This window comes from Prionailurus bengalensis, chromosome C1 (assembly GCF_016509475.1).
Source record: "Prionailurus bengalensis isolate Pbe53 chromosome C1, Fcat_Pben_1.1_paternal_pri, whole genome shotgun sequence".
Taxonomy (NCBI): Eukaryota; Metazoa; Chordata; class Mammalia; order Carnivora; family Felidae; genus Prionailurus; species Prionailurus bengalensis.
In genome coordinates, this window is record NC_057345.1 from 24596526 (window position 1) to 24606195 (window position 9670).

Sequence of the window (9670 nt, forward strand, 5' to 3'; positions counted from 1 at the left end):
GTGGAGCCGGATGCGGGGCTCAATCTCACAGACCGTGAGATCATGACGCTTAACCAAGGCACCGCTGAGCCAACCAGGCGCCGCTGAAATTATACATTTTAATTTCAGTGTAACAACAAGTGCCAAAATGGGCAGAGAAAGAAATGTACCTTATTAAGCCTTAATAAAAAGGTTATTCCATTTAAAATTAATGCTGTAGGGAGCCTGGGTGGCTCAGTTGGTTAAGCATCTGACTTCAGCTCAGATTATGATCTCACAGTTCGTGAATTCAAGCCCCGCTTTGGGTGAGCTCAAGCCTTGCTTTGGGTGAGCACGAGCCCTGCTTCAGATAAAACAAAAAAACAAAAACAAAAACATAAACAAAAACATGAGCCCCACTTCCGGTGAGCTCCACTTCTCTCTCTCTCTCTCCCTCTGTCTCCCTCTGTCTCTCTCTCTGGCCCTCTTAGGATTCTCTCTTTCTCCCTTTTTGTCCCTCATGGGATTCTTTCTCTTTCCCTCTCTCTCTCTGCCCCTTGATCACTTGCGCCCTCTCTCTCTCTCTCAAAAAAAATCAAATAAAATTAACGCTGTAAAGTATAATACAAAGCTACAGTCATTAAAAGCAGTATGGTATTAGCACATCAGTGGATAATAGATGAACGGAACAGAATACCATAACCAGAAAAAGACTCTTGACTGTATGTAAGTTTAATGTATGATAAAAGTGTTTTTTTTTTAAACCCAGAAGGTAAAGATGATTTATTATATAAACATCATTGGGACAACTGGATAACTTATTGGGAAAAAATTAGACCCTACACATTAAAATAAAATGTAGATGAATTAGAATTCCAAACATAACGAGATAGTTATTAAAGTATTAAAGGAAAATAAAGGATGATATTTTATAATCTTGATGTGAGGAAGTCTTTTCTAAGGAAGAGCATAAAACCCAGAGACCATAAAAGAAAAGGATGGGTAGGTTTCACCACATCAAATTAAATCTTTTGTAGAGTGAAAGATATTATAAACAAAGTTAAAAGATAAGAATGAATGGAGTCACATATTTGGCAAAGAAAAGAGAAAAGATGAATATCAAAAACACATAAAGAACTCCTTAAAAGAAGCCCAAATATCTCAATAAAAAATAAAAGGCTGTGGGGGAACTTATAGAAGAAGAAATAAATAAAAAACACCCAATGGCATATGCAAAGATGTTCAGCCTCACTGGTAAACAGGGATACAAATCAAAACCATAGATGGTTATTATTTTTCTAACCAACCAGATTGGCCACAATTAAAATGATTCATAATATCCAGTTCTGATGAAGTTGCAGGAAAATGAGCACCCTCATGCACTATTTATGAGAGTGCAAATTGGTAATTTTTTGGAGGGCAATTTGTCACTATGTGAGCAATTTAAATATGCACACCCTTCGACCTAGCACCTCTTACTCTAGGAAATCTCTTTTAGAGGAATGTGGGAAAGCCATGGGGAAGGGAGATGGATGTAAACGGGGAGATCAGAAGCAGGCTGAACTGCAACGAAGAGCTAGCACCCCATGGGGATGGGCTGGAACCCACGCCAGCTTTTCACTGCTTCCAGTCTTGCTGATGTAGGTGTCCTGCAGAAGCTAGGGCCCTTTGTCACAGAGCAAAACACAAGCGCTTGGCTCAGGGGTTGCAGAAGCTGATGGAGGACCCAGGGGAAGGTTGAGAAGTTCAAGTCCAGCTGCTGCTTCACCTCCAAGGAGGTGAGTCAGCAGATCAGCAACTATGTCTATGAACTAGAAAATGGCAGCTGCTTTCCTTCCGCCCTCCAAATATCCCCCCATCTCTCCCCTATGGCCCGCTCTAAAGGAAACAGAAGAAAGCACATTCTGGGAAGTATAATTCAGCCCAGCCAAGTGGACACATTACAAATTGGACATACGAGCGGATACCTGTCGGTGCATCATTGTTTGTATCAGGAAAAATTGGAAACAACTTTAATGACCTTTGTTAGGGGAATGGGCAATAAAGTTATGGTGTACATATACCATGAAATACTATGCAGCACTTAAAAACAATGAGACCAAAAAAAGGCGGGGAGGGGAATGTCTGTGTGGCTCAGTTGGTTAAGCCTCTGGCTTCCATTCAGGTCCTGATCTCACAGCTCATGAGTTCGGGCCCACATTGGGCTCTGTGCTGACAGCTCCGAGCCTGGAGCCTGCTTCGGATTCTGTGTCTCCCTCTCTCTCTCTGCCCCTCCCCTGCTCACTCTCTGTTTCTCTCAAAAATAAACACTAAAAAAGTAAAAAACAATGGGATCACCACAATGACATGCCACTACACACCCACCACAATGCCTAACAGGAATAAAACTGACAATACTAAGTGTTGACAAGAATGGGTAGTAATGGGCACTCTGTACGTTGTTTGTGGAAGTGTAAAATGGTACAGCCACTTTGGAAAATAGTGTGATATTTGCTTATGAAACTAAACATACACCTACCCCATGAACCAGCAATTCTGTTCTTAGGTATCTACTCAAAGAGAAATAGGAATTTATGTGCAGTGATCTTCCTGGGTCTCAGGCTTTCGTTCCTGTGTCTGCCAGCTCGCTCCTATCCCGTGACGACAAAGCCTGCTATGACTTCCTCCCTTACCTCCGCCTGTAGCTGTGTCCTTGAGACTCTGCCACCATGTTCCAGGAGTGCCTGATTCAGGGCTCCATCCTGCAGAAGGTGCTGGGGGTGCTTAAGGATCTCATCAAGGAGGCCCCCTGGGACAGAAGCAGGAGCGGCGTAAACCTGCCGAGCACAGATTCCTCCCACGTCTCCCTGATGCAGCTCACCCTGCCTGTGGGCTTCCACATGTGTCGCTGCCACCGCAATTTGACCACGGACATGAACCTCACCAGCATGTCCAAAATACTAAAATGTGCCGGCAATGACGACATCATTTCACTAAGAGCTGAAGATCATGCGGACACCCTGGCACTAGTATTTGAAACTCCAAATCAAGAAAAGGTTTCAGGGGTGCCTGGGTGGTTCAGTTGGTTGGGTGTCTGACTTCGGCTCAGGTCGTGATCTCATGGTTGGTGAGTTCCAGCCCCGCGTCAGGCTCTGTGCTGACACTCAGAGCCTGGAGCCTGCTTCGGATTCTGTGTCTCCTTCTCTCTCTGCCCCTCCCTGGCTCACACTCTGTCTCTCTCTTTCTCTCTCAAAAATAAACAGACATTAAAAAAATTAAAAAAGAAAAGAAAAGGTTTCAGATTCTGAAATGAAGGTAATGGCTTTAGGTGTTGAACAACTTGGAATTCTAGAACAGGAGTATCGCTGTGTAGTAAATATGCCTTCTGGTGAATGTGCACATATATAGGGAGATCTCAGTCATATTGGAGATGCTGTCGTAATTTCCTGTGCAAAAGATGGAGTACTAGGAGGTAGAAATACTAAGTTTTCACACACAAGTAATGTCGATAAAGAGGAGGAAGCTGTTACCATAGAGACGAATGAGCTAGTTTGGCTAACTTCTTTTTGCACTGGTACCTGAACTTCTTTACAAAGCCATTCCACTCTCTCCTACAGCGACACCCAGTATGTCTGCAGATGTATCCCTTGGTGTAGAATGTAAAATTGCTGATATGGGACATTTAAAGTACTATTTGGCTCCCAAGATCAAGGATGGAGAAGGATCTTAGGCATTCTTAAAATCTAAGAAAATGAAATTAAGCACTTTGCAAATTACTTCTTAGATGCCAACATGTACTTAAGTCTCTTCTGTCACCAAATTTGTACTGCTGAGCGCATATGTAGATATTTTCTGTAAATACCCTATTTTTCCTCCATTCCTTATAATCTGTTTAAAGAACAGTCCAAAGTCCAAAGTCAAATCTGATCTTGTTAACCTAGAGATATTTCTGTCTTACCTAGAAATACTCATGATTTTCATAGCAAAAGGGTTTTGACTCTAAATGCAGTTTTAAGAATTTTTTTTTTCCAATTTAGGGTCACCTGGGTGGCTCAGCCGGTTAAGTATCCAACTCTTGATTTCAGCTCAGGTCATGATCTCAGGGTTCGTGAGATCCAGCCCTGTGTGGGGCTCTTGCAGACAGCACAGAGCCTACTTAGGATTCTCTCTATCTGCCTCTCCCCCACTCGCATGTGTGTCTGCTCTCCCTCTCCTCTCTCTCAGAATAAATATTTGTAAAAAAATTTTTTTAGGGGCGCCTGGGTGGCGCAGTCGGTTAAGCGTCCGACTTCAGCCAGGTCACGATCTCGCGGTCCGTGAGTTCGAGCCCCGCGTCAGGCTCTGGGCTGATGGCTCAGAGCCTGGAGCCTGTTTCCGATTCTGTGTCTCCCTCTCTCTCTGGCCCTCCCCCGTTCATGCTCTGTCTCTCTCTGTCCCAAAAATGAATAAACGTTGAAAAAAAAATTAAAAAAAAAAATGAAGAAAAAAATTTTTTTAGCGTTTATTATTGAGAGACAGAGAGACACAGAGCATGAGCAGGGGAGGGATAGAGAGAGGGGGAAACACAGAATCTGAAGTAGGCTCCAGGCTCTGAGCTGTCAGCACAGAGCCCGATGCGGGGCTCAAACTCACAAATTGCGAGATCATGACCTGAGCCGAAGTTGGTCGCTTAACCAACTGAGCCACCCAGGAGCCCCTCTCAGAATAAATATTTTTTAAAAAGAATTGTTTTCAATTTAAATAAAAGTTATTTGAATTTCAAACATCAAAAAAGTTATGTGCAGGGGCACCTGGGTGGCTCCGTCAGTTAAGCATCCGACTTTGGCTCAGGTCAGGATCTCACGGGTCATGGGTTCAAGCCCTGTGTCGGGCTCTGGGCTGACAGCTCAGAGCCTGGAGCCTGCTTTGGATTCTGTGTCTCCTTCTCTCTCTGCTCCTCCCCTGCTCATTCTCTTTGTCTCAAGAATAAACATAAAAGAAAAAAAAAACAAAACAAAACAACAAAAAACTGAGATAAAAAAAAGTTATGTACATAAAAAGATATACAAAAATGTGCATATTCATAATAGCCACAACCTGGAGACAGATCAAGGGCCCATCAATAGGAGAATAAATATATAAACTCTTCTATATTCATGCAGTGGAATATCATTCAATGATACAAAGGAATCACTACTACATGTAACAATATGGGTGAATCTCAAAAACATTATGCCAAATGAAACAACCCTTACACAAAAGAACACATGTTTTATAATTCCACTTATATGAAATTTTACAACAGGTAAAACTAAACTTTTATGGAATAAAATTGGAAGAAATTTTATTTCTTCTTATCTGCCTATAGAAGATTAGGGTCAGGAATTGACCTGGAAGGGAGCAAGAGGGAACTTGCTGGGGTGATGATAATGTTCTATGTCTTCACAGAGGGTTTGATTACACAAATGTATGAAATCTTAAAATCTCAGCAAAAGTAGACTTTAAGATTTGTACACCTCATTGTACATATATTTTACCTTGAATGAAAATGTGTATGCAAACTTTAAATGCTAATTAATTATATGTATGATGCTTTTTTTAGGGGAAAGTGTACTGATGTCTGCAATTTACTTTGGATCCATCAAAAAGGAAAATGAATGGGTGAAGGAAGTGAGGGATGGACAGATATGAAATAAAGCAAGTCTAAGAAAATGTTAATGGTAGGGTCTAGGTCATGAGTACACAGGCATTCACTGTAAAGTTCTTCCAACTTTGTTGTATGATTGAAAATGTTTATAACATTTGGAAAAAATGAGATTGAATACGTGTATACTAATATTAGAGATATCCAAAACATATTGTTAAAAAACAAGCCTCAGAGGGAATGTATAGTATGATATGCATGTAAAGCAACTAAGCAAAACAAAAACTTCACTTCTGTGAGTAAATTAATAGAGGATACATATTAAACTATTAACAATGGTGACCTTTGGGGAGGAAAGTAGAATGAGAGAGTTGGAATCTTAACTTGGTTCTCTAGAAGGCAAAGCCTAGGGCAAAAGCTTATGTGCTAACACTTTCGGGGATAGTGCAGTTCTAGGGAAGCAGGAGTGAGGGGCAAAAGAGAGTAAGGCAGGGAAGGGAGACAATAAAGATGTAGATGTATCACTGAGCTGGCCCAGCTTTATAGCAAGCACCAGTGACTATTTGTTCTCAAGAGAGGTCATCAGAGATGCTGTATAAACCTACTGTATCTTTCAACTGTCCATGGTGGGGAGGAAGGGAGAAGAATTTATGTGCTCATTGCTGTATTTCACTAGACAAAGCATTCACCCCCAAAGGCATCAACTCTCCCCACATTTTTGGAACCAGCCTGGCCAGCCAGTCTGCAAGCATGGGTGTTGAGTAGGTTGTATGGAATATTGTGTCTTAGCAGCAACAGATAAGCCCCAAAGGTGATTCTGAGGCCCAAGGCAAGAATGGGTCATGCCTGTGAGCAACATGGGGGGCCAGGAGTAGTCCCCATGGTAAGCCCTCCAGGATAAACCAGTAGAGCACCAAGGCAATTTCTCCTCTGCCTTAGGAGCGTGATGGGCCTCCTCCCTGCAGACTAGAGGAATGTACTTACTACCAGGCAATCGTTTCAGGGGCCTTCAATAACGGTGAGAGAAAAGACCACTGAGCACATCTGGGGAAATGCATAATTGGGATCCAGCACAACCGATCTTGGTAAGCGAAGACTTTCACTTTTAGCCATGTATACTTCTGCATTGCTTAAATCTTTTACAAGACTGCATTCACAAATTGCTTGTGTAATTAAAAAAAAAACAACAAAATCAAAATGTGATAGTCTTTGTGTAATATTTTGTAGCCAAATATAGTAGGGAGATAAACAGAATGAATTATGGAAATGTTAGCCTAGGGGCGTCTGGGTGGCTCAGCCAATTAAGCCACCGACTCTTGATTTCGGCTCAGGTCATGATCTCACAGTTCCTGAGATGGAGCACCCCCCCTTCCCCGCCCACCCCCCCATCTCAGTCTCTCTCTGCCCCTCCCCGCTCATTCACTCATGCTCCCTCTCTCAAAATAAATAAATAAACATAAAAAAGGGAAATGCTAGCTTAATATTACCTGAACCAATAAGTTTAAATAAGACATTATTTTAGGTGGAGTAATACATTAAATGAAACAAAGTGAGATTTAATTTTTATTTCCTTTGTAAATAGTCTTAGGGAAATAAATTCAAAACTGGGAAAATAGTTCATTGTGATGATGTGTTCTGAATTGTGGCATGGGTATGGATTTATGGTCACTGGAATAATAAGCATACGAAGTACAGGTTTCTACTTCTGGGATAAGGGTAACATAATCACATTTGTTAAAGAGTTAGTAAAACATCACAGGAATCGGCCCATCTTGTCCTCTTAGCTCTCTGTTAGTCTCTGATCTCCCTGGTCACCAGGAGTCTTACAGCCTATTTCCCCTTTTTCTTCCAGTAACAAGCCCCACACCCCTCCTTATTAAATTTTGATAAGTTTTTCTCATTTGATTATCTCAGATAACACATGATCCTCCTACTTAGTTACAGTTCTTGGTGATGAAAACATTCATTTGGGGGCTCCTGGGTGACTCAGTCAGTTAAGCGTCTGACTTCAGCTCAGGTCATGATTTCATGGTTGTGGGTTCAAGCCTCATGTGGGGCTCTGTGCCGTCAGCTCAGAGCCTGGAGCCTGCTTCGAATTCTGTGTCTCCCTGTCTCTCGGCCCCTCCCCTGCTCATGCTCTGTCTCTCTCTCTCTCTCAAAAATGAATAAACGTTAAAAAAATTAAAAAGGAAAACACGCATTTGTTCCTTAAATGTAGCAATTTATCACATTATTATCTAAATCTACCCTTCTTTGCCCTTTTTTGGTGAAAAGGGAAGGACCCTGTAAGCATGTCTTCTTTGTTAGCTGGAACAATGTTAGTCCTTGTTAATAGAGGGCACTGGAGAGACACTGCAATAGCAGAGGCAGGGGCTCTGGCTCTGGTTTATCTTTGTTCTTGATCCTAAACCAGGGGAGTGGTGCTCACATTACAGCAAGTTATACTGGCCTGTAGGTGGGTGGTCTCTGACCCTCCAGTTCAGGCCTGTGGCACCTCAGTGAACTTTATCATCCAGTGAGCTGCAGAGAAATCATCAGTCATCTAAATCTCCTTCTTGGCAGGAGAGATGGGAGGGTCTTGTAATTTTGTTCCTTGCTAGCCGCTCTTGTTTTTTGTTTGTCTGTTGTTTTGCCACTAGTTATTCCTGTTTTCTTTGAAGTTCTCTTTTACCCTTTTAGTAGATAATCACCTGTGATAGTTCATTTTATGTGTTGAATCAACTTAGAGGGTAGTTTTTGATGAGAGTAACATTTAAATTGGTGAACTTTGGGTAAAGCAGATTACCCTCCATAATGTAGGTGGGGCTTATCCAATCAGTTGAAGAACAAAAAGACTGGCCTTTCTGAGTAACAGGGACTTTACCAGCAGACTGCCTTTGAACTGGAAATGGAACATTGGCTCTTCTAGGTCTCAAACCTCCTCCTGCTCCTCCTCCTCCTTCTTTTTTTTAGGCTTATTTATTTTTGAGAGAGAGAGAGAGAGGGGGAGAGAGAGAGAATCCAAAGCAGGCTCTGCACCATCAACACAGAGCCCAACATGGGGCTCGAACCCACGAACTGCAAGATTATGACTTGAGTCAAAATCAAGAGTAGGTTGCTTAACTGACCGAGCCACCCAGGAGCCTCAGGGTCTTGAACCTTCTGACCTGCAGTGCAGATTTGGACTTGACAACCTTCATAATCATGTAAGCCAATTCCTTATAATAAATCTCTTTATATAAGTAAATAAAAATTTTTTTGTGTGTAAATATATATATATACCTTTCACCAATTAATAATTCTTTATAGTGGGGTGCCTGGATGGCTCAGTCAGTTAAGCGTCTGACTCTTGATTTCGGCTCAGGTCATGATCTCACAGTTGTGAGATCAAGCCCTGTGTCAGGCTCCACACCGGGCATGGAGCCTGCTTGTGATTCTCTCTCTCCCTCTGCCTCTCTCCTCCACTCTCTCACTCTCTCTCAAAAAAATAGAATTCTCTATACTAAAGTTTCCATGCTTAAATTCATGGTGTGCTTTCAGTCTCCTGATGAGACATTGATTGATACCAGCTGATATCAGGCCACACACATGAAGATGATCATAGTAAGATAAGATACAGTACCTTCTTTCAGTAGTTGAAAGAAATGGACAAAGGAAAAGCTATGAAAACATTACATAAGAACAATGATGGACATGCTTGTTAGGGCCATGCAGAAGCAGAGAGGAAGGAAGACCTACCTCATGGGATATATCATAAGGCTTCACAGGATGGATGATGTCTGAACTGAATCTTGAAGGAAAATGCTTTCCCAGGCAAATGAAGGTACAGAGTAGTGTAATCCAGATGGAGGGGAGAAAGCATGTCCAGAGGCAAGAGGAAGCACATTACATACTGGTAGCTTCCTGAAGCTGGGGAACAGGAGGCAGGAGAGAATGGTAAGGAACATGAAAGACATCATGAGCCACTTTAAGTAGTTTGCATTTAGAGTTCCAGGCCAGAGATTTTCAACCTAGTTTGCATCAAGACACCCACCACAGATAATATTCATATTGATAACAATTCCATACCTGAGCCAGGTTTTTGCTGCAACACCCCTCCCCTAGTTCACGGGTGTAACAAAGCATCCGTAA

The 9670-nt window shown here is 42.1% G+C and overlaps 1 pseudogene; it reads left to right on the forward strand.

The window, feature by feature from the left end:
* Positions 1–2596: 2596 nt before the first annotated feature.
* On the forward strand, positions 2597–3673 carry LOC122479568 (annotated as a pseudogene).
* The last annotated feature ends 5997 nt before the right edge of the window (positions 3674–9670 follow it).